The sequence below is a fragment of the Antechinus flavipes genome, chromosome 4 (assembly GCF_016432865.1).
Source record: "Antechinus flavipes isolate AdamAnt ecotype Samford, QLD, Australia chromosome 4, AdamAnt_v2, whole genome shotgun sequence".
In the NCBI taxonomy this organism is placed as follows: domain Eukaryota; kingdom Metazoa; phylum Chordata; class Mammalia; order Dasyuromorphia; family Dasyuridae; genus Antechinus; species Antechinus flavipes.
Window position 1 is genome coordinate 82,049,326 of NC_067401.1, and position 25,427 is coordinate 82,074,752.

A 25,427-nucleotide genomic window follows, 5' to 3' on the forward strand; every position below is an offset into this window, starting at 1 on the left:
CACCAGGCCCTTCTCAGCTCTAGGATTCGATGCTGCTACATTGGAATGGGGACTAATTAAACTAGGAAGTCATATGGTAGAAGGGGTGATTATGTTTTGGTAACAGACTGTGACCTTTCTCTGACCCAGAGGACCGCAGCATCAGCACTTACATTCTAAGTGAAATAAGGCACTGTCAGCAATATTCCTCATTAAAAAAACTATCATTAAAAAAGCATCAGGGTAAAAATCCATAAATAGGATGATACCAAGAACACTCCAGATATTCATGAGAATAGGGAAGTGAAATTTTAAGAAAGCTCAGTAGAAGACTCCAAGGTAGCAGAAGGTTTGATCAGATGGCTGCAGTTAGTAGCTGGGGCTCAGAAAGGATCAACTAACCATTTTTCTTCATTGATTCCTGTCACCTGGAACATTAGCTTCCTCATCACTTGAAACTTGTATACTATGATAATGTGTTGTTCTATATAAAGAGCTAATGCACTGTTAATGGGGGCATAGATTTTGAAGCTGGCTTTTGTAGCATGAAGATAAGTTTTCCACACTCTGTACCTGTTCTCTTTTCTGGGGAAGGCATGTTTTTTTTTGAAGAGTGGGCGGGCTTCAAAAAAATAAGAGTTGGCTGGGAAGTAATTTTATTTCATGTGAAAATTAACTTGCCCTTATAGAGATCAAATATACAACTTTGGGTTCATTAGAACCATACTTTAACCAAATGAGTTAACATAGATCAAATGTGATAATATATGTAAAGTACTTTGCAAATCTTAAAGTATCATATTAATACTAGCTATTATTGTTACTTAGAAAATAGTATTTTTTCTTGGCCAGTGACTGCTTGACAAAATATTTTAAGTAAGCAATGATCAGTCCTCAATGTGGGAGCAAACTTATTATACATTTCATAAGGTTGTGTTTACTTTTTATAAGACAAGGTGGTCTCACTTATCGGGGGACACTTTGGCTTCAAGGCTTGTTCCATCAGTGATGGAACAAGAGGGCACTTTTCCTGAAAAATAGGAAGTGTTGAGAGAATATCTCTGTGAACTTTCACATCTTGTCACCAAAACTGAGCTTATGAATAGGGCAGAGTGGGTAGTTACTCAAAAACCCAACCTATCTTCAAAGTACCTCCTCTATTAGTTTACCCTGGAACCTGAAATTCTCACAAATAATTCTTTTGGATCAAGCCAGTGGGCTTTGGATCTACAGGCTGAATTCAATCTTTCATTTAATTTCATCTTGCTCCCAAAGTTCTATGGACTGAGTTGCCAGAAATCTAAAAAAGATTTTCTCCTCTGCATCCCCATGGGATTCTGTGATAACACTGTTTAGAATGGAAGTTTTTAAGGATAAAAAGCAGTTGCAGAATGATAAATACTAGTTAGACAACTAGTTAAAATTCAGAAGGGAAATGATAACATTGAAACTCACAATTTCAATCCATAATTATAAGATAGCAAGGATAATTTATCTGCAAAACACCTCAGAAATATTGAGCTCCTCTTTTCCCCTTTCCTCTCTCTCTCTTTCATATCCATTCATCATCATTCCTCTTTTTCACTTGCAGTCTCTCACTCCTGTCTCTCTTCTTTCTCTACCTGCGTTACTCTCTTTCTCTTTCATCCATCCACTTATGTTCAGTTCTCCTCTTATAGATATAATATGAAATTGAATTATGTTTTTAAGTGTTTACTATGTTTATTGCATAACATTTTAGCCTTACTTTAGGAGAAAAGTGGCACTATGCCGGTGAGCAGAATTATCAAGCAGTCTGATTCAGCCCAACCTTTTTGTAAGCTACAATATTGCTCCCCTTTTGCTTGGCCTCCTCTCTCTTCTTAAAAAGATAGCCTTTTCTTTTAAATCAAATGTTGGAGGGGTGAATGAAGGAGGAAAGAATGATGGAGACCTTACCTCAGTCCCAGTACAGCTAGTCCCAGTTCCCTAGCAACTGCTTACTCATTAGTTGTCTATAGGGATCTCAGTATAAGTATTTTCTCTCTGTCTTGGAAAAGTTGCAAAAATAATAATCATTAATTTTCTTTTAAAGCTCCAGGCACCAAATCACTAGATTACTAACAAAACAAAACAAACAAACAAAAAACAAGAAAACCTTTGCCTCTATCTCTGTTTCAATTTCTGTCTCTCTGTCTCTCTTTTTTTCTCCTTTTCCCCCAAACTGTCCCTCAAATATGCCCAGATTCACTTATATTAGCAAAGCTTGTGATAAACAGTTTATTATTATTGTCAGATTAAGAGACAAAGTAAACATTTAAACAAAGATTTTTAAAAGCTGATGTAAAACACATTTTTGCTGTATGAAGATAAATAAGCATTAGCTCCAGTTCACTACACAGAGAGGACCAAGAAGGCTGAGAAAGAAAGAAAAGAAGAATCATTAACCTGAAGTTTACAGTGGGGGAAGCAACAATACCTCCTTGAATGCTTCTCCTGTATGATTCTATATGATCCTCTGCCTTGCTTCCAAAGTCCTGGCCACTGTTTCTCATGATGGCTACATTCTAGAAGCTTTTACATACCATGTAACAGTATGAACAGGACCCAGTTCAAATTAGTTCACCCTATTGTTAAATTTTGAGTGTGAATATTTAAACCTCAAAAATTGGCAAATGTTACAAATTGGGGTTTGATATATTATTTTGTTGTTTGTCTAGATGTAAGATGATGTTTTAAAAAATGTCAGTAAAGGCAAATTAAACTTAAAATGGTGTAATGGGTACTTTTTTTGCTGGTGATCTGGTTGTTAAATATTCACCAATATACTCTTACTGCCATCATTTTAAGAAATTTACTTTACTTTAGCTCTGGATGGTATCACAACTTCTCTCTTAAATCTTTGAGATTTCACTTGTCAGTGAAAGTAAGGGTCTACCAGTCACAGGATCAGGACAAACTCTCTAAAGACTAAAGAAGGAGAACATTAGAGGAAAATTTCCATCTGACCAGTGTCTACTACCACCTCCAGTAATTCGATTGATAATGTCAAGACAGCATTAGATTTTTTCATTTAGATTTGAAAGATTCTTCAAAGATCATCTAGATCAGCAGTCATTTTATAGATGAATAAATTGAGACCTAGACAGAGCAGGTAATTTGCTGAAGGTCACATGGGTAAGTGACAGAATTGGAATTTAAAACTATGCCCTTTGATACTAAAGTCAATATTCTTTGTAGCACAGCATGTCATCATGATTTGATGTCTTTTTCTCAAAAAACAAAACAAAACAAAACAAAAAAAAAAACCCAACAACCAAAAAAGTCTATTGCTTTCACTTCCATCTAATTTTTTTCTCTGCTAGTCTTAGATAGAAAATAATATTTTTCACTTCTAGGCCAGAGGGTTATTTCTAAATGGCAATTATTAAAAATACATATTATCTAGAAGGAGTCACATATTAATATAGATCAATTTATAAGATTGGATAACTACTGATCTAACAGATAATAGGCAGCAAGACTATGAGGCACAGGATGGAAGAGTTGTGATGGCAGATAAAAAAGGAAAGGTTTGTATATAGATATAGGGATCATGTGTTGTGGATTCTCTAGAATAGACCCTACCAATATCAAGAAAAATCAATATAAAGAATGTCAAGAAAGGAAAGCATACTTTTAATGGGACTTTGCAAATGGAATTTGCTTTGTCAATTTTTTATCCCATTTTTTTTTCAAAACATTATGATCATTGCAATTGTCTGTTGTTTGTTTTGTTGCTGAATGAGAGCAAAGGGTAATTGAAAGAGGGAGGGAAAATAGGAGAGGAGAAAAGATGGAAAAAGACACCTAAATGAAAAGGATCCACAAGATATCCTTCTGAAGTACAAGATTCCCTACTTAACATAACAATAATGGGTTTAACAGAAAGAATGATAAAGCTCCAAGTTGAAGTTGAAATCTCAGTTCTGATGGTTACTAATTATATGACCATGAGCAAATTATTAACTGATATGAACATTAGTTTCCACATCTGTAAAAAGAAGATAATAATTGTATGAATTCTTTCTTCATACTTCACAGAAGTATTGCAAATAAAACTTTTTGTAAACCTTTGGAGTTACCAGCATGTAGGCTCTGGACTCTTCTGACACATCAAGTCCCGAGAGTGAGACTTTTTCTTCTACAAGAGTTTTAGGGGTGACCCTGAGGGGCTGGGATGATTTTTAGTCTTATTACTCATGAGCCTTCATCTAGCTCCCCATCAATATTGGTCCATGATTGCCACTCTAATATCATTTTAATAAGTTGATAGAGCTCCAATATCAATTTGATAAGTTGATGGATCCTCAATATAAATTAATCATTAACATCAATTAGCTTTTACAAAAGGATATTTATTGAGACAGTACAGCAAGGATAGAAGTAAAAACATATTCTCTAGGACCAACGTCCACTCTTTCCTTTATATATCCATTGGTCCTTGAGAGTAGACTCAAAATTAAAGACATTACCTACAACATCTTCACTTCTGGTTGTGACATATGTAGTTGATAAATAGATTAATTTTTTGCTTACAGAAAGAGGTATCTTCACTGTCAGATCTGCTGCAGAATCAAGCAGGTTGCTTTTCAGAGCTGGTTTTTCACTAGACTCTTGGCTATAGTAAACTTTCCTATGTACTCAAATAGCTGAACTTCTCACAGCCCTTCTAGACTCATGAAGTTATAGTCTGTTCTGCTCAGTCCCCTTGTTCATTCATGTAAGATCAAGAAAGAAAAACAATAAAGACAAATGCATAGCAGCATCATACATTCATAGCTACCCAGTGGTCAAGTGAGAAAAGGTGTGGAGTTCCTCCCCACTTGGAGGCCCACAACTATTTTTACCTCACTTGCCATCAGGAAAAGAGAGAAGGGTTTCATCCATTTGAGTACATACTCAGTTCTTGCTCATCGGAAAATTAAAAGGAATTTCATGATCACACATTAAATTGTCAAGAATGAGTTGGGGAATATATACATTATATACTATCAGTTGAGGAAAGGACTTACTCTTGGTAGGAGAAAAAAAATGTACACAAGACATTTTTAAGTTTAATCTCTGCATTACAAAAATTTTCTCCACTTTCTTAAGTCTAGAAAATCAAGAAAATAATAAGTTAAGCCCTTATGTGTAGTGTTGATTTTCAAGGTATAAATGCTCACACTGAAAATTTTATAATCAGCCCTCATGAACCAGTTAGATTTGATTTCATTACACCCCTGAAAGGGCTCCTCTGTTATACATGCTGAGAAACAAACTCACTAAGTCTTACCAAACCACAATTTTTATTAATGCCAACCAGAATTTATTGTGCATGCTCTAAAGACGGGACCCTCATTGGCTGTCCCTCCTATTATATTATTACTAGGAGAAGTGAACAGTAGTTATGTCATAATGAGATCATGTAAGTCACTTGGAACTCTTAGGAGCAACAGCAAATCAGGGTTTCCTGGCTTTAGAAAATATGTAACAGGAAATTCTCCAAATATGAATGTTGTAACTGCTCAAATGCAAATTTGACCTCATTTCAATATGACAGTCCAAAACCTAAAGCATTAATACTCACAAAGATTCTAAGAAACTCTATCGTTATTATTATTTTTATTTTAGAAAAATCAGGTGTATACATAATTCCAAGGAAAATCCAATAGTGTCTAATACACATAACTATGTCTACTTGAGAATTGTGTGGCATAGACAAATACATGGGCAGTATTTTATTTAAGAAAATCAAAATATTATAGATAGCTGAATGGTTGTATTTTTTTTTACAAACCTGAAAGTGTGGGTATTAGTATTCCTATATTAAGTGTTTGCTATTTTTAGTGCCATTCATATACATTAATTTTTAAGGAATCTTTACTCACATAATTTCCCCCCATCACAATCATTTCTGGATATAAGGCTTTTACTCCTCACTCCCAGAATTAAACTCTCTTATAATAAATAAAAACAGCTTAGCAAAAAACAATCTATATAGCTGCCTCATAAGATCATGAGTGCAATGTTCTGGTGCTGTTGTCCTCTGGCTCTCTCTATGATTTATTGTTTGCATTCTGGAACCACAATGGCTATTATAATCACTGAATCCTGCTTCCTTTAAGTGATCATTTTGATAGTGTTATCATTATATATATATAAAATATATATGTAGTATAATGTAGTTCTGTTACTATTATTTATTTCTCTCTGCATCAGTTCACACAAGTCTTCCTGTGTTTTCCCTGTATAGTAATATTATACTACCTTCACATACCACAATTTATTCAGACATTAACCGACTGATAATAATTTGTTTCTGATTCTTTTCTACCACACAAAAAAAAGTGTCTCTGGGAATCTTTTTGTACATATCAGAACTTTCTTTCTCTTACTTCCTTGGTATAAAGTAGAGAGATAATTGAATCAAAAGGTATGATTATATATCGATTCCTTAGGGAATTTTAGTAAACTAAGCTTTCTCTGATGACTCCTTTATGAAAAATGAAATATCAGTTGTGGTAAACTTACTATTGAAAAATTCAGTATAAAAATCAGTATGTTATTATCTTTTCAAAATGTCTTTATCTGGATGGCCTTTATCTTTGGTAACCTAAATGATGCATTTAATATAGTAGCAGTTTTCAGATTTTTAATATTGGGATCAATTTAAATTCTTAAAAATTACCCCCAAAAAATATTTTTTCTTTATGTGGGTTATATCTATTGACATTTGTTACATTAGAAATTAAATTTTAAAAAAGAATATTAAAATTTTTTGCATGTTATTGGAAAAATACTATTTAAAAATAATTAAAATGTCAGTGGTATTATGAATTTTTAAAAATCTCATTGACCTATAAAAGGGTCTAGGGGACCCAGAATGGTCCCTTGACCACACTAAGAGAACCACTATACTCTGGTATGGGCCTTAAGAGATTTATTAGCCTTTTATAATGAATGGTGCTTTGTATTTATATGGAACCTATATTCTGAGAACCTGGTTGATCTTTTCCTGATCTCTTTTGAAGTATGATGCCTAGAATTGGAAACAGTGCTCCAGATGTGGTTTGATGAGCCTACAGTACAATGGGCTCCTTAAGAGAAATGCTAAAGTATTATTATCCTCATTTTCAGACAAAGAAAATGAGGCACAGAGAGCTGAAGCAATTGGTCTCAGACTCTGAAGCAAGAAAAATGAGGAGCTAAATTCAGAATTAAGACTTAATCAATTCAGAGACCAGTGTCTGTGCTTCACAATCAAATATTTCTGGCTTTCAAAGACCTAGAAGCCAAGCTGATTTTTTTTTTTTTTTTTTTTTTTGCCATTTTGGGAATATTTTGATCCTGAAGCAGAGACTGATTTTACTTCTCTTTATAAAACACTTTGGGGTGAGAAGGGGGAAAGGACTTGTTTCAAATGGATCATTATATATTTAGAATATGAAATAAACTTATTGGGACCATAGAGGTAAAAGGAATTTTTAGTGGTCTTCTTATCTTGTCATCTCTTCCCCACAGTGAAGCAATTCCTTTTTCATCTTATCTAATAGATGATCATGCAATGCCTTCATAACAAAATTTTGACTCTCTTGCTAGGCAATCTGTTCTTAGTAGGAATTGATCTCCTTTAGAGAAAGATGAGGATAAAAGAGGCTCTATTCTGCCACCTGGATAAGTTCCCATGTGTGGCAAGGGCCATTCGCCAAAATGTAGAATGGAAATGTTGTGTGGTTCAAGGGGAGACAGAATAATTATTTTTATTCTCTTCTTTCCCTTCTCTTAGGGAGACTCTAATTCTTGCCAGGAGGGGAAGCTGGAAGTTGGGATTCAAAGATTTGGCCAATCCCCTCTTCTTTGAGAGGAGTACCAGATTAGAACTATATCTATCTGCTCCCTTAAATATTATTTGTTTTAGGAGCATGATTTACAAGTTCCAGCTTATTCATAACTGGGGGGAAGGATGACCCCAGATTTTATATCCAAGATTTGAGCACGTTCCCAACAAACACCAGTTTCACAAAGAAAATATATAGCAAAAGCAAAAAATAACAAAGAAATCCATTTACCTAATTTGATAGCATAACAGAACACAGAGAAAGTATACATAGGAGAACATATGCCAGACATTACAGAATAAAGGAATTCTTTCATTGTGGGCAAGGCAAGCTAGTTCAACCAAGAGAGAGTCCAAGATTTTACTAAAGGGAAAGTTCTCTGGAGCTTCTAGTATAGCAAGCAGGGTATAGGGACATGATGGAGACTATCAGTTCCTCTTATGTTGACTTCTTTCCACAGCCTTTTCCTTTAGCAACCTAAAGTAGAGTTGGCTTTGTCCAACTTCTGTTTTAAAGTTGGAAGTAAGAAGTATCTGAAGTTCAAATAGACCTGAAGAAAATAGAAGCTTTAAGAGAAATGGAGTTCTCTTCATCCTACCCTTCACACAAGTATGGAACATTGATCTGAACCTATAGGGAGAGAGCCTGTTACCAATGGACTTTGGGATTAGAGTTTATTAGAAAGTTCTTCTTTATGGTGAATTCAAGTTTGACTCATTTAACTTTTAAACACTAATCTCCAAAAGTGCCCTCTGTAAAAACAAAAAAAAATGTTAAGTTTATGCCCTCTTCTATTTGACAGCTTTTCAGATGTTTGAAGTCAGCTATCATATCCTCAAGTTTTCTCTTTTTCAAGGTAAATATTTCTTTCACAGCTTTTCCATAAACTATGGCTTGGTATGCATTACCTAATCATTCTGTTAAGTCTTTTCTTGGTATATAATCTTTCATAAAAGTCACTTTTGAAATATGATTCTAAGAATTGGAAACAATCCTCCAGATATAGTCTACTTAACACATAATAAATGCTTAATAAAAATGTTCTGGCTGACTGACCGCTTAAAGTATAATAGAACTATCAATTCTCTTATTTTGGATACTATACGTATATTAGTTCAGCCTAAATTTAAATTAGCTTTTTCAGAAAAGAAACTACCTCAAACTGTTAATTCATATTGAGTCAACAATATGCCAGTCTGCTTTTCTAGCTATACTTCTTTTATCCTGCAAAGTTACTTAATTAATTTTTGAATTCATATGTAGAAGTTAAAATTTATCTCTACTAAATTGCTCATCATATAATCTGGCTGTTATTGTGTACAATGTTCTCCTGGTTTTATAAGAAATGACAAATAGTCTGATTTCAGAAAAACCTGGGAAGACTTAACATGAACTAATGCTGAGTGAAGTGAACAGAACCATGAGAATGTTATACACAGTAAACAGCAATATCTTGTATGATGAATTGTGAATGACTTAGCTATTCTCAGCAATAAATGACCTAAGACAGTTCCAAAGGAATTATAATGAAGTGCATTCTACCTCCAGAGAAAGAAATGATAGAATCTGGATGCAGATGAAAGCATACTTTAAAAAAAAAAAAAAAAAAAAACTTTGTTTTTATTGGTGTTTTTATGGGGGAAGGAAGTCTGTGTTTTGAGTGACTGCACATGTATAATCTATTTTAAAAAAAAAACAACAACTTATCTCAGAATTTGAAACTCAAATTTTAAAAAATGTTAAAAGGTAATTGGAAAAAAATAAAAGAGTAAAAAAAAAATTAAATTAAATCTCATTTCATGAGGTGTTTACACTCATCTATACTTCTGCATTAATTTATTTATTTACCCTTCCTCCCTTTCTTTTATATTTAGATAATTTGGGAATTATATTATTAATATATGTTTTCTTCCAGAATTCAAGTCTCCCATCCTTGTGTTATCATCTCTTTAAAAATTTATGGTCACTGAATCATACTTAAATTTTCTTAGAACGTTTTGAAATCTGCTTTTGTGAAGCCTGGTTTGTATGTCTAACTCTATCCAAGATTCTTGAGCTCAGAAGCATAACCAAAGTGACTTTTTCGATTTACTAAACTTAGGAACAGAAATATAATCAGGGATTTGTGCCTTTAAGAATATTTTCTAAAACATGGCATATCACTTAAAAAGCAAGGATGTGGGGCCTATGTCAGAAGATAAAAGAAGCCTAAAAATTGGTCGAGTATGATGAAGATTTAACCATAACTAATTCAAATATAATATTGTTTTAGTTACCATAATTACTCAGAAATTTATTCTTCTTTACAAAATTTTGAGAAAGTTTACCCTACATTTAAGAGCTCTTTTAATCAATAGTAGCAGCCCTGAACCTTGGAAATTTATAAATATATTTGCTATCTTGAGGTTAGAATTTTTAAAAATAAAACATGGTATATTTTTCCACTTGGATTAATCAAAAATTTAAGTCAAAAGATCTAAGTTCAATCTTTGGCTTTGCTACTTACTAGCTGTGTGACATGAAAAAGACATTTAATGTTTCTGATCTCTAGTTTCCTGGTGCCTAAAATTAGTATAATGGCCATTACAGAAATTACATCATAGAATTATTATGAAGCTAAAGGGAGTTGTTTGTAAAACTTTATAAATCCCAAAGCATCATGCAAATATCAGTTATCATTTTTATTGTAAAAGTCTCTTTGCTTTGAATGGCTCAAAGTTGGGCAGGAGAAAATGTAGCTCCAAGCTAATGTATTGAGGTACTAATTCAATGGATTATTTGTTAAGGACTGGGCTTTTCTTAGACTAAGCCCCTGGTTATTTGTATTCTTTATTGGGAAAAAAAGAGAAAGACAGAAATATAAGTCATTCAATAATAACAAAAGAAGATTTATTCAGCTGTAATGAAGGAAATTCAATAAGGATATGCAATTAGTGTATCTTAAGTTGATTCAGCTGAAAAAAACTTTCTTCTATGAGTTGCTTATCATTTTTTTAAAATCTTTTTTTTTTTTTTGCCTGCTGAGCACCAGAAAATATCTGGAACTACCAGAAAGAAATGTAAAAAGTCTATACCTTAAGTACCTTGAGTCAATCAGGTCTTAAGGATAGTTTCAATAATTTAAGGAAAAACTAAGACATGAAGCCAAGATGGAGGAATAAAGGCAAGAATTTGCCCAACCTGGTCCAAATTCCTTTAAATATTAACAGTTAAAAAATTTTAAAGCATCAAAATACCTCAAAAGACAGTAGAATATTTTCCAGCCAAAGGAAAAACTATCCTAACTTGCATGAGATTAAGATATTGCTCCCGCTATCTGTCCAATCATATCAGAATCATGGCAGTGTGCATTATTTGTTCACTTTATTTTTCCAGTGTGAAGAGTTATATTTATCTCTTTCTGTGATTGTGAATACTCTATAGGATTATAGGACTTGTTGAAATCAACAGAATATCTTCTATGAACAGAAATATCTTTATCATCAAAAGAAATCTCTCTCCATTCAGACTATGGTGAGTATCTATCTTCCTCTTTTATGGTTTGTGTGATGTTGGTACTTCATCACAGTTATCTCTACAGTTGTATATAATTCTAGGATCATAAAATTGGAGCTGGTATGGATCTTTGACACTATCTTGTACAATGCCCTTCATTTTACTAGTAAAGAAACTGAAACCCAGAGAGGCAAGGTGAAGTACCCAAGATCACACAATAAAGGACAAGACTTGAATCCAATGTCTCCAATTTGGAATCCAATGGTTTTTTCCACTGTGTCATTCTGTACCTTACATATTTTAACATGCATGGGAGATACTTTATTTTAGGAGAGGTTTAAGACTATATTTTGTCCTGCTGAATCATTTTTTTTAAATCAATAAGCAATAAATAGAGTAGATTTTTATTTGTTCCATACAGCATAGTCAATTCTGAGATTATAAAAGATGAAGCCTACTATTGAAAGTCATTTGCAAAAATCTTTTTGTTCCCTTCTCATGTTTTTCTTAAGGATATTTCTTTCTATGTGGATAGACCATTTTCATAAAGATTATATTATTCAGATAAGAAAGTAGATGTATGCTTTGGTAGTTGCTGATTTCTCCTTGTCTTATCTCCTTGTCTCCTTTTCTTGAAATGTCTTAAAAATTGGTCCCTTAGTCTCCCAAATTGTGACACCATTAGCATGGAATTCTCCTCTACCACTTGAAATCCATCTGTTCTCCTCCATTTCATTTTCTTAAGTACTGTTGTTGCTCTCTCACATAGTACATTAGGTACCAATGTACCAGAATCCAAATGGAGTGAGTCCATTATTGTCACTGATGAGGAGATTGCCATGGAAATACGCTGGCAAATCTTTTCCATTTCATCTCTATTTCTTTGGTTTCCTCTAGAATACTATTAAAACAAGTTGCCTAAGTTGGGTGTTATAGCAAACTTTCTTCAGGCTTCTTTCCCCTTCAACATCATTTCCCTTGGAGACAATGCTTCTTGTAATCCTTCATATTACATCATTCTCCTTGATGATGACAAAATTAACTTTCACTCTAAAATAGTGCTGGCTGCCATGACTTTCTACTTAATAATGCATCATCAAACATTTATTAAGAATTCTATATTGTGTCTAACACTATGTGAGACACTGGGAATATAGAGACAAAAATAAAAGAGTCCAGCTCTCAAGAAGATTTCACTCTATTAGCAAAGTCAACATGTGTGTACATGTGCATGAATAAACATACACATATATGTGTATGTATATGTGTGTGTGTGTATACCCACATACTTGCAAATGCATACATACTGGATAATACCAAATAGTTGAAGGGAAGAGGTCAGTAGCACCCAGGAGCATTATGATGTAAGTCAATACCATCAAGTATTTGCTGTCAGAAGTATCTTGGCATTTTTTTTAACACCCTTGTTATGGTGTCTTTCAATTAAACTTTTCCAGGAAATGATGATGGTATCAATGTCATTATTTTTCTCCATTTCTCATTTTTAAAAAATCGGACAGACTATTTAATTAGATCAAATTGGAGTTGCTGCATATACTGCCTTTTAGCTTTAGTCTCTCTTTTAATTTGGTATTGATTTTGACCTTTGTTGTCACTCTGTGATTACATACCAAAAGCTGATTCTGCAATAATTTCCGTGTAATTAACTAATTTGTTTTCTATTGATGTAATCAATTTCATTTTTGTGATGTTCAGTGTCTATTATATCCCATTCCTCCTGACTATATTCTTGAAGAGATATTAATGATACATAAGCTTGTGTATGCTTTCATTTCTTAATTCAATTATATGTATAATTGAATTGTATACTCTTTCATTTCTCTATTTAATTATTCATATATACACAACTTATATAAATAATTAAATTAAGAAATGAAAGAGGATACAAACTTATGTACATACCCACATATAACTGAATTTAGAAATAAAAGAGTACTTAAATTTATATATATATATATATATATGTACAAAGGCATATGTACATATACATGTAACTGAATTAAGAAATAGAGTGTATAAATGTATATCTAAATGTGTAGATGTATATATATATATATATATACACACACATAACTTCTTGTTGTTTATCCTTTGTGCTCAAAGAAGATCAAAATGACATCATCGTGGTGGGGTCATTGTACAGTAAGATCATTGTACACTGACTGTTAATCAGACCAAAACAAACTCGAAAGGCTCTATGACAAATCAGGCACATATAGTCTATATGAACATTTGGGATATTCTCTAAATTTGCCTAGCTTTCATTTCTTTTGAACTATTTTTATTCTGCTTTGCTCAGAGAGCACAGTGCCTTCTTTGATGCAGGCATACCATGTTAGATGGCCCTGTGCCAGTCTCTCTTTTGTCTCATAAATAATACCAAAGTTCTTCAGAAAGACCTTGAGAGTATCCTTGTATCATTTCTTCTGACCACCACGTAAGGACCTGCCTTATGGGATGTTCTTCGTAAAATAGGTTTTTATGCAAACACATTTGGCATTTGAATTACATGGCAAGGCATCAGAATTGTGCTTTCTGCAGCTGAGTTTGAATGTCTTGAGAAAGGACCTCTGTGTTTGGTACCTTATCTTGCCAAACAATCTTCAGAATCTTCCTAAGATTATTTAAATGGATGTTGTTCAATTTTCTGATATGATACTGATAGACTGCCAAGTTTCACAGACATGCAGCATAATGGTTCTAGTCTAACAAATATATGTATGTACACACACACACACACACACACACACACAATGATTTTGCCATCTTCTCTTGGAGCACTTTAACAATGAATCCTCAGATATTAAGGTTTATATTAATTCTTCATAGAATTTTTTTGCTTCTTTGTTGATACATGAGATGTTGATACATATAGATGTTGATACATACAGTTGTTGATACATAAATTACAAAAATCTTCATGGTAGTTGTTGACCTATATTCACTGTAAGCATTCTAAGGGAAGAGAAACAAATGTTCCAGGAAATGAAGTTTCTTATTGCTTTGAAGAAGATGAAAAAATGAACTCCACCGATCCTTTACCTTGTCTTCTTAAGGAGAACCTGTGAACCACATTTCATTTATCTTAAAGTAGACCTTAAGGGTTTTAAGACCTTTGTTCCCTCTTCTGCCACCTGATTGGTTACTTGGTTGGTTGCTGTCCTTCATACTGAAAGGACATCACTATGTTAGAATTGAGCTCCACTGTCGACTGTGGCTGATCAGACCAATAAGACTCAGAATGTTCTGCCACAGGTCAGATACAAATAGTTCCTATGAACATTTGGGTTGGCTTCTCTAATTTTAGAAAATATCTCGAGTTTCTTCTGAACTAATTCAATTCTGCTTTACTCATACAGCACAGCACCTACTCTGATAAGGGCATGCCATACTGGGAGGTCCTGTGCCTTGGTCTCCCATGTCATACAATTGATTCTAAAGTTCTTAAGAGAGACTTTGACAGTGTCTTTATATCACTTTCACTGACCATCTTGTGAGCACTTGCCCTGTGTGAGTTCTCCATAAAAAATTTTTTTGGCAAATATACATTTGGCATTTGAACAATGTGACCAGCCCGAAAGGGGATGAGATGCACAGGGCCAAGGCCAAGGCCAAAAAGTTAAGTACCTGCCATTCAATGCTCTTGGAGGGTAAGCTTCTGCATATCTACCTAGGCTAGTCTTCCTAGAGTAAATATAGTGCACTTTCTATGTCTACAGGTTATGCTCAAAGACTTTCTACTCTGATATAATCTTCCAGAGTTTGAATCTTAATGCTTGCCTTTGAAACCTTGCCTTTATCTCTACATCATGATCAGGCATTAGTTGTTTGTTTTTTTTGTTTTTTTTCTGTTTTTTCTAGTAATTAAAATTAAATCTAAAAATTCAACTGTCTTCAATATAAATTTAGCTTATTTACTAGTTACAATTCAAATATTTCATCTATAGTGATTTCAGGAATAATATTATTAAGTTTAAGTGTCTTTTGAAATTCTGATTAGCTAGTTGCAAGACTTCTTGTGCTTGTAGTCCCACAGTCTCCAGGAGAGAAATTATTCTCCCAATTACAATATCTGTTAGAGTTCATTTGTTGGAGTAGTATCTTCCTATAATCTCTCCATTTCTCCTCCCCACTAAGTAAATAAAATAAAGAGAATTATAGAATTGCAGATTTATAAGGGACCCCAGAGGCCATCTAATCCAACTCCCACCCAAGGCATACCTCATAAAAATTTTTTGATAATTTCCTCTGATAATAGTCAATAAAAGATCCCATGGGAAAAAAGAATTGAAATTAAAAAATAATTTATGCCCTAAGGCAAGGGGCACACTCAGGCTGTGGACAGCAGGAAAACTTCCTGCTAGAACAAATTTGTGGATTCAACCTTTGCTTGAGATAAAGGGAAATTCTCAGCAACAGGGTCCCCTGCTATCTAGTCTTTTTGGGTCATGAACTCATTCCAGTTTCCTAATGTTGTTATATTTATATTTGATTTTAGGGGTTATAGGAAGCCTCAGAAGTTGGTTGAGTAGGGGAGCCATGTGATCAGATGTGCACTTAAGGAAAATTACTTTGGCAGCAGATTATAGGATAGATTGGTGTGGTAAGAGTCTTGAGGAAGGAGACCAATTAGGAGGCTGTTGCAACAATCTAGGTAAGCGTAATAAGAGCCTAGAGTGAGAGGTTGTGAAGATAGAAATGTCAAGATGTAAGTTCAAAGAGAGTGAAGATAATACAGAAGTTATAAACCTGAGCTGCTGGAAGGATAGTGGTGCCTTTGTTAGAAAAAAAGGAAGTTTTGAAAAGAGGAAGATTTAGGGGCAAACAAAATTATTTTAGTTTTAACATTTAGTTTGAAATGTTCAATAGAAAATTGATGATCTAAGACTAAAATTAGGGAGAGAGACTAGGGCCAGAGAAATCTGGGAGTTCCTATATATGGATAAGTAGTTAAACCCATTGGAGCTGATAAAGTTATCAAATGAAAGAATATAGGAGGAGAAAAGAGTACTGACAGAACCTTGGGAACCCCCACAGTTAAGGGATCAAAGGATATGAATAAATTTAATTTTTAAATATATTTTATTTCTATCAATTACATATAAAGATAATTTTTAACATTCAATTTTAAAAATTTTTTGAGTTCCAAATTTTCTTCTTATCTCTCTCCCTCACATCTTCCTCCCTAAGATGATAAGCAATTTGATATATGTTATATATGTACACTCATATAAAACTGATTTCTATATTGGTCATATTGTGAAAGAAGAAACAGACCACAAGAAAAAAACCACAAAACATGAAAAATTAGTATGCTTCAATCTGCATTCAGACTCCATCAGTTCTTTCTCTAGCTATGGATAGCATTTTTCCTTATGAATCCTTTGAAATTTTCTTGAATCATTGTATTGCTGAGAACTGCTAAGTTATTCACAATTCTTCATCATACAACATTCTCTTAGTTCTGTTCACTTCACTTTGCATCATTTTATGTAAGTCTTCCCAGATTTTTCTGAGAGTATCCTGTTCATCATTTTTCACAACACAATAGTATTCCACTACTATTATATCCACAACTTGTTTAGCCATTCCCCAATTGATGGGCATTACCTCAACTTCCAATTCTTTGCTACCACACAAAGAGCTGCTATAAATATATATGTACAAATAAGTCTTTTTTTCCTTTTTGAAAAAAATCTCTTTGGGATTCAGACCTAAAGGTTATATTGCTATATCAAAGAGTATGAACAATTTGATTGCCAGTATGATCATAGCATGGGCATAATATGAATAGTTTTCAAAAGAAAAATTTTAAACTCTAAATGAGCATATCAAAATATGCTCAAAATCACTAATAGCAAGAGAAATATATCGATTTTACCATTTCACCTTTTACTTTATAAATTGTCAAAGAAGATGAAAAATGAGAATCACTAGTATTGGAGAGACTATGAAAGACTGAAATCCTATTTTTTTAAGTTTGAATTCTAGCTATCATTTTGGAATTATGCAAAGTAAGTGATTAACCTGTTCATATTCTCTGATCTAGTAATCTTACTAGTGAGCATAAGCTATAAATGGCTTAAATAAGCCATAAATGAAAACTAAAGATCCATATTGGTAGCAAAGAATAGGAAATAAAGTGAATATCAATCAACTGGATATCCTAAAATCTGTGATATAGGAATATAAAGGAATATTTTGAGGTACTAAGAAGTAAAATGGAAGAATTCAGAGATACATGAAAATATTTACATGAACCAAGGCAAAATGATTTAAATGATATGACATTCTGCATTTACTCTCCTAATCCACACATTTACTAGCAGGTTCGTTTCCCAGTGAAAGGCTAGTTACATTTCTCATATTTCTTACTATGGTTATCCTGGAGGGAAGTAGAGGTATCTTTCTCTAATACTGTTGTTTGATCCCCCCATTCTGGTTTGTTCTCCCTAATATTGTGATTAATTGATATGTCACTATCATGTAACCAATGAATAAAAATTAGCTTTTACAAAGAGATATTTCCCTCCAACACTTAGAGGTAACAATAATAGCTAATATTTATTTAGCATCTACTAGTCACTATCTTAAGCCCTTTACAAATATTATTTCATTTGATCTTCACGACAAGCCTGGGAAATGGTGATATTATTTTCATCCTCATTTCACAGTAGAGGAAATTGAGAAAAACAGAAAAACGGAAATTGAGAAAAACAGACTTTTCTAAGAATATAGAGTAAGTGCCTAGATTTGAGCTTAGGTTCTCTTGACTCCAACTCCAGTATTCTATTCATTGCACCATCTAGGAACACTCTCCTTGTTTTTGTTTCTATAAAGTATCTTCACTACCAAAATCACTTCCAAATGCAGTAGAGTTAGTGCATGTATCTGTGTGTCATGTGTGTGCATGTATATATGTGTATTGTACATGTGTGTTAGGTCAGGCAGGTCACTCTTCATGGATTTTGTGGATACTTCACTGGTACTCATCACAATGGCATCAGTTCATATAAACATTCCCATATTTTCCTAGATTCTTCATATTCGTCACTTTTTCTTTGCCATCAAAACTTTGGACTTCTGGTACTCAATAGTCTCTCCTTTCAGACCTTCCAATGTGATAGCTATCTTTATTACTCTAAACCCTAAAGACAGGAAAAAATAGACCTAACATGATAGAAACAACAACAGAATATATATGCTCACAGGATACAGTACAATGACCTAGAGATTTATTCTTTACTCACAAGAAGCCAGTCAAGAAAAAGGGAATGCTCATATAATTGAGGATTTTGAATACACACCCAGTTCTACCACAGCAACCAATTAAATTATTAATTTAAATTAATTAAGGCTCCTCTTTCCAACATGGTAAACTGACTTGAAATAATACCTTCAAAGTGCACATGTTTAATCTATATTGGATTACTTGCTATCAGGAAGGGGGAAAGGAGGGAAGAAGGGAGAAAAATATGGAATACAAGTTTTTGCAAGGGTGAATGCTGAAAAATATATTTGCATGTATTTTGAAAATAAAAAGCTATTCAAATAGAAAAAAAAAAAGAAATAAGGAAATAAGACCTTCAGAAATGTTCACATCCACATGATAATTGTGTCAAGTTATTTTACGCAGATCCCTAAAAGCTAGACTCTCATTGGCAATCCCAGTAACCACAATTACATAAGCAAGACAAAAAGAACAATATATAAACAAACTACAACAATGTAAATAAAAAGATCACTTAAAGGAAGTCAAACATTGAGTAATTTTTTAAAAGTAAAAATAATGGCAGAGAGCAAACATTAAAATAAAATAAAAACTCTACTTCTTAGAGATGTAGGATACTACTGAGGTAAAATGTTTTATGTGTTGCTAGACACAAATCATTGTCTAAGTTATTTTAATTTTGTTTTCTTTGTTAAAAGAGAAAGTTTGATTCAAGAGTATGGGGCTGAGGTGGAAAGAAAAGAGGTGTAAATATTTCTAGAAATGACTATTATGTAAAAATAAAATTCAACAATAAAACTTATTTTTGAAAAATAATTGACTTGGGATAAATGCCAAAATGTTGAAGTCCTTTCAACTTTAAAAAAAATCTTTTTAATTTTTGAAAAATCATTTTGTGAACCTTAGAAAAATAGATTTTAAGACAGGATAATCTGCTATGTATATCACCTGATCAGAGAGAAAGAATACAAAGGAGGAGAGCTGAGACATACCTCAATCAAAGCTTTTATATTTATCCCACTGATTCCTTTCCCTATGGCAGTCTGAGAACCCTCCCTGATTTGGAGGAACAGGAACCAACAAGACGAAGCAACATAGAAGTTCCAAGACAAAAAAATATTTTAACAGGCAATGAATGTGCTACCTTTTATATGTTTATAAATCTAATGACCACCCACAACTAGAAGCCCTTTTATATATGATGATAATACACACACACACACATACACACACACATATATATATTTAGCCTAAACTGCCTGTTTCTCTCTAAATAATTAGATATCTCTAAGTTCCATCTCACAAAAGTTTGTGTCATATTCTGATGTCTATGTCTGAGGTTGTCTTTCCACAAATCAAATCTCTCAGCCCTACCTACCTCCCCATTTGCTTCTCCTCTTCCATACTTTCGCATTTATTATGTCTTATTGAACCAACTTTAAAATCATTATTTTAGCAAGTTTAATCAAAGTGGTAAGAAAAATGAATACCAAAGCATCCAATATGTATCCTAGGCTGCAACTCTCCTGAGTCCTGTCAGCAGTAGAAAGGTGAAAACTCAGTTCAGTCCCAATGAATGCTGTGACCTGTTAAATTTGTCTTTTAAATGTTACTAACATAATACACTCTATCTTCCATCTCTATGCCTTTGCCTGGGTTATCCCTCATTCCTAGACTTTACTTCCCCTGCCTTGTGGATTCTCTTATGTGCCTTAAAACTGTGCCCAAATATCAATTCTTACATGAAGCATATCCATGGTTTCCCCAGATGACAGTGCCATGCATCCCCCCCAAAATTACCTGGTACTTATTTTGTTTGTATTTGTATAGGTATAAGTTATCTCCCAGGAGAAAAGCCTCCCCACCCACTTTCCATTGCCTGGTCTATAGTAGATGTTTAATAAATACTTATTGACTTGTTTAACTCATGTCATGCCTTATTCCTAATCTATATTATTGCTCAACTGTGCTGATAAACGCAAAAACTGTAAAGTACTTTGTATCTCTCTCCAACACTATGTATTCTAGGGCAATTAGGGAAGCAACTAGAATCGATTTCACTTTACCTAACACTATCAGTAGTTTCACATTCCATTGCCTCTGCCTTGGTTATCAACCAAACAAGATCAAATACATGCATTAATCTATACTTCTGTCTCTTTAAAACTAGAATAAGATATGTTGGGTTTCTCCAAATGGAGTAGCCTGCCTATCTATCATAACATCTCCAAAGGAAAAAGGGAATAAGGGTAGTGAACTGTTTGATTCACATTCTACTATCACTATTCTGCTCTGTTATCAGAATTTTCCACCATTTTTCTTCTTCCCAGCCTCTATGTTGTTCTTTTTTTTTTTCTTTTTCTTTTCTTTTTTTTTTAAATAACCCACTCTTAAAACATTACCATCTTAGGCACACTCTGAGTCTGGCTGTGTATAATCACTGACTCACTGCCTATCAGTAAACTTGCTAAACAAAATTAGTCTGATAGAATTTTTAAAAATCTTAGAGTTGTAAGGGGTTTTTAGTCCATCTCCCCATCAAATGTAGGAATTTCTTTTATGAAATCTTTTCCTTGTTCATTCAATTTCTGACTAAATGTTCCTAGTGATTAGAAATCATTAGTTATTGGAGAAACCCATTCCATTGTTGAATAGTTCTAGTACATAGAAATGTCTGCATTAATTTATTAATCTTCACCAATTCTAAATTTTATGTGGAAAAAGAAGGCCTGAAAGCTCTATTGTCTTTCCAAAAATCAACCAAGTTAGTAAGAACTGGGAACAAAAATCAGAATTCTAGGCTTGCCTGAGGGACTCCTTTTAAAAGTAGCAGCAGGGACTTCTAATTTGTGCTTTACAGCTACTCACCAAAAATCAAGAATCAGCTTGATCAAAAAAACCAAAAATAAGTAATAATAATAACCATAATGTTCAAATTTGAGGTACCTAAAATATCTCAAATTGTTGTCATATCTATTCATTTACTTAAGACCATCTTGGAAAAAATCATTTTTAGAAAAGATTTTCTCCTTATACCATCCTCCAACTTTATATATGTAAGATGGAGAGATATAATTCTCATATACAAGTCTTACTATATATATAATATATGTGTATAAATATATATACACATAACTCATGAATATATAGATATAGATATAGATATATTTCAGTAAAGTGGATATAAGAATTTTGTGTTAAACAAAGGTGAAAATTTTTTAAAATTTCCTTTTGCAGACAGACTGTTGAAATTTTTTTGCATTTATGTCATTCAAAAATGATTGTTATAAACTTCAAACTTGGCAGGAATGTACTCCCAGTGGAGGAAGGAAAAAAATCAAGCCAATCTAAAGTCATGAAGATTTAAATAATGTGTTTTAAGAACATGCACAAATAGAACATTTTATGGGTTTTTGAAAGGACATTTGACTTAAGATTTCCTGGTTCAAAAAGTTGTCTTTTAAGAATTTTGTTTCAGTTAAACCATCTCTTTTTCCTTGAGTTTTTCTATTATAACCCCAGAAATTAAGTATAAAAATTTATTAATGAAACATTAAAATTAGGAATGTGCAGAATCAAAGGATATGGAATTCTAAAGTTTCTCATAGCAATGTTAATTTAACTTCTCTGCCCATAGGTCTTCCAGTTTTTCATGAAAGGTATGCAATACCATACTATATTGTGGTTTATATATATTTTAGGTCACATTATAAACTTACTATGCAAGATAGCTGAGTCAACAGAGAAAATAAAACCTAAACTATGGAATTTCCTGACTCTTGAATTCCTAAATTCACAGTATTGTTTACTTAACACAATTACATATAGTTTTATTTAATTAAAAAAAAGCACCACATCCCAGGTTTTGCCTTTCAACATTTGCCTTTAGCACTTCCTTTCACACCATGGACACGTTGGACTTTTTAGTATAGTCTTGATAAAATGTATTGACCAAAGCAGCATCAAGAAAAAAGGGGCAGAAAATAAATTCTGAACTTGGACTTCTTGTTACTATTTTGAGAACATTACATCCAATTAGTCAAATGATAACATTTGTTAAGCACCTACTATGTGTCAGACATGTGCAGAAGAAAAAGATAGTTCCTGCCTTCAAGGAAATTATAATCTAATCTATCCAGAATGATTGTGTTGTAATTTTTTTCATCTTCATTACTATTACTCATAAAGAATGCAGTGTTGATATTAAGAAAACATTTGAAAAAAAAATTAGGAGACTATCTAAAGTCAGCATATTACTAAGAATAAATCCTCTATTTCTCCCTGGCAAATTTGCAACTGAGGAAAGAGGAAAAGTTAGACATTGTGGTTCCCCACTTTCAAATCCATCTATGTCAGAGGTTCTTGCTCTTTTTTATGTCATAGTCCCCTTTAGCACTCTGGTAAAATCTATGAATTCTTTCTCAGAATAATGCTATAAGATGCATAAAATGAAATACATATTTTTACAAAGGAAACTAATTATATTAAAATAATTATAATAAATGTTTTTAAACAAGTTCATGGGTTGTAGGATAAGAAACCTTGAATAAATGAAGCAGAAATGGAATAGAAAAGGAAGATGTCTCATGTCCCTTTGGTAATTAGACAAAACTACCTATACTCTTTGATCTCAGTTGGATTGTCTTCAAAAAGTTAAAATCAGACCGTGATACAAGAAACCTAAGCAGTCAGGATTTGAATATAAAATTTTAAATTTTGAATCCTGACATTAGTATCTCCCAGCTATGAAATCAAAAATAAGTCATTTCATCTCTGCAAGCTTTGGTTTCCTCATTTATAAAATGAAGGAGTTTGCCTACAGAATCTCTAAAGTCCCATATGGCTTTAAATCCTGTGATTGACTGCTTTCATTCCTCTTTGCAGCCCCATATACTTATTTTTACCTGTTCTTTTCTGTCAACTCAAGAGTAGTTATCCCCTGTAATTAGGCCCTGCCTTAACACGAAATCTGTTAAGAAACTTCTGGCTAGGCTAAAACCTTGTCTTAGTGTCAGGTTGCTCCTTGTGGTATTGGCTGGGACTTTGTATTAACTCTTCCGAAAGTGTGTCATGAATTCATGACCTGTTCCCTTCTCTGACCATTGATACCTGTGTTTTTACTTTTCTTGCGGTCTACATTCTTGACCTAGCCTAACCCTGAATGACTGGCAGCTATATCTACTTAGCCAACCCTGTTCTGCTGTTGCTTAGGATCCCAGTGCAACAAAAGCAAATAGTGAAGCTGGAGGGAGTTGGGGGATGAAGGAGAGAGAAATAGGATAAAAAAAATAGGAACTCCATCTTTTTAATTGATCTATTATGAAGTGAAAGTTAGAGACTTTCTTGCCATTCTCTGAATCTCATGGCCTTTTTTTTTTTTTTTTTAAATTTCTCTTGTGGAACAAATTGCCCAACATTTCCTATTCCAGAAAACTGTGGTTAATTGTCTTTGTACTCCTTAAAAAATAGACATGTAAATTAGTTGGTGCAGACACAAAGCTAAAGAAGGAAGACAATGTGAAGTTCTGTCATGGATATGGGATAGGGAATTTTCCAGACTGAACCTAGACCTGGTCTCTCACTATGGTTCCATGTTCACTCAGACATAGAGGAGAGGAGCAGAGTACGAACAACAACAAAAAAAAAATTATGAGAAAAGATGTTCTCTACAGTTAACTCTGCTGTTTTTTAGCAATGCAATGTGATCTTGGGGAGCAGAACAGGGTTATTACTCTAATCATAAAAATGCTGGGTGTTTAGAAATAATGCTTCAATAGGATTTTGTGAAATCTTTACTCAAAAAGTTGGAATTTGTGGTGTAGTAAGGAGGAGTGTGTGGGTGACAGAGTGATGACTGGTTTGGGGGGTGTGGAGCTCTTTAAAGAATTAATCTGATGTTAGTTTAAACTGTCTATCATACACCCTAAAATTAGAAACACAGTCCAATACTACACAACCACAGTGAGGGCTATTTAGGGATGTTTGACGTTCTTGGGTTTCTTGATAGTATTTAAACCTTATGGCATGTTGAGTAAAAAGAGCTGAGCTTTCCAGAGCTACTCTATTTTATGAATACATTACTGTCTTTTGAAAAAGGCATTTCAACTTAAAAGAGAATAAAATAAATAAGATGAATGTATCTAACTATTGAGTTTGCCCTGGACCTATAGTATAGGGGAAAGAACATTTGAGAAACGGGATTCAAATCCTACAAATGATATGGCTTCCTATGTGACTTTGGGCTGATTACTTAGTCTCCACAGACATTTATTTTCCTCTTCCATAAAAATTAAGAGGCTAGATTAGATGGCACTTGACATCCTATATTGTTCTAGCTCTATGACCCCATGAAAATAAAGTAAAGAAGATAAGTGAAATTAGTGTCTAGGTTTTTCCTGGACTTGAAAAAAATATTTCATGTTTTTAACACCATTCTTCTTACAGTGATAACAATGGCTGCAAATCATGGAATGCCAGAATCTATGATGAATCAAAATTATAGGTTGCTCAAAATGCAATAGAGTTATAATGTGAGACTGCAGCACATTATAAATGATGAATTCCACTCATGAAGCAGCATGCAGTGTATGATTAAAAAGATGTAGAACTGGAAGAGAAAATGGACTGATAATGAAGCAAGAATAAGAGATAACAAATATACAGACTAAAGACTGTACTCGCACAATGTCAAGAAATCAAGAATAAGTATACCTGGGGAAGATTTACAGGAAGATATGGGCAAGAATTGCACAGAAAGAGAAAAGATTTCAGTATTTAGTAAGCCATAATATTGGAGGGAATACCCACATTAATAAGGTCAGAGATCCATTGGAGTATATAATAAAGGTGACTGGGAGGAC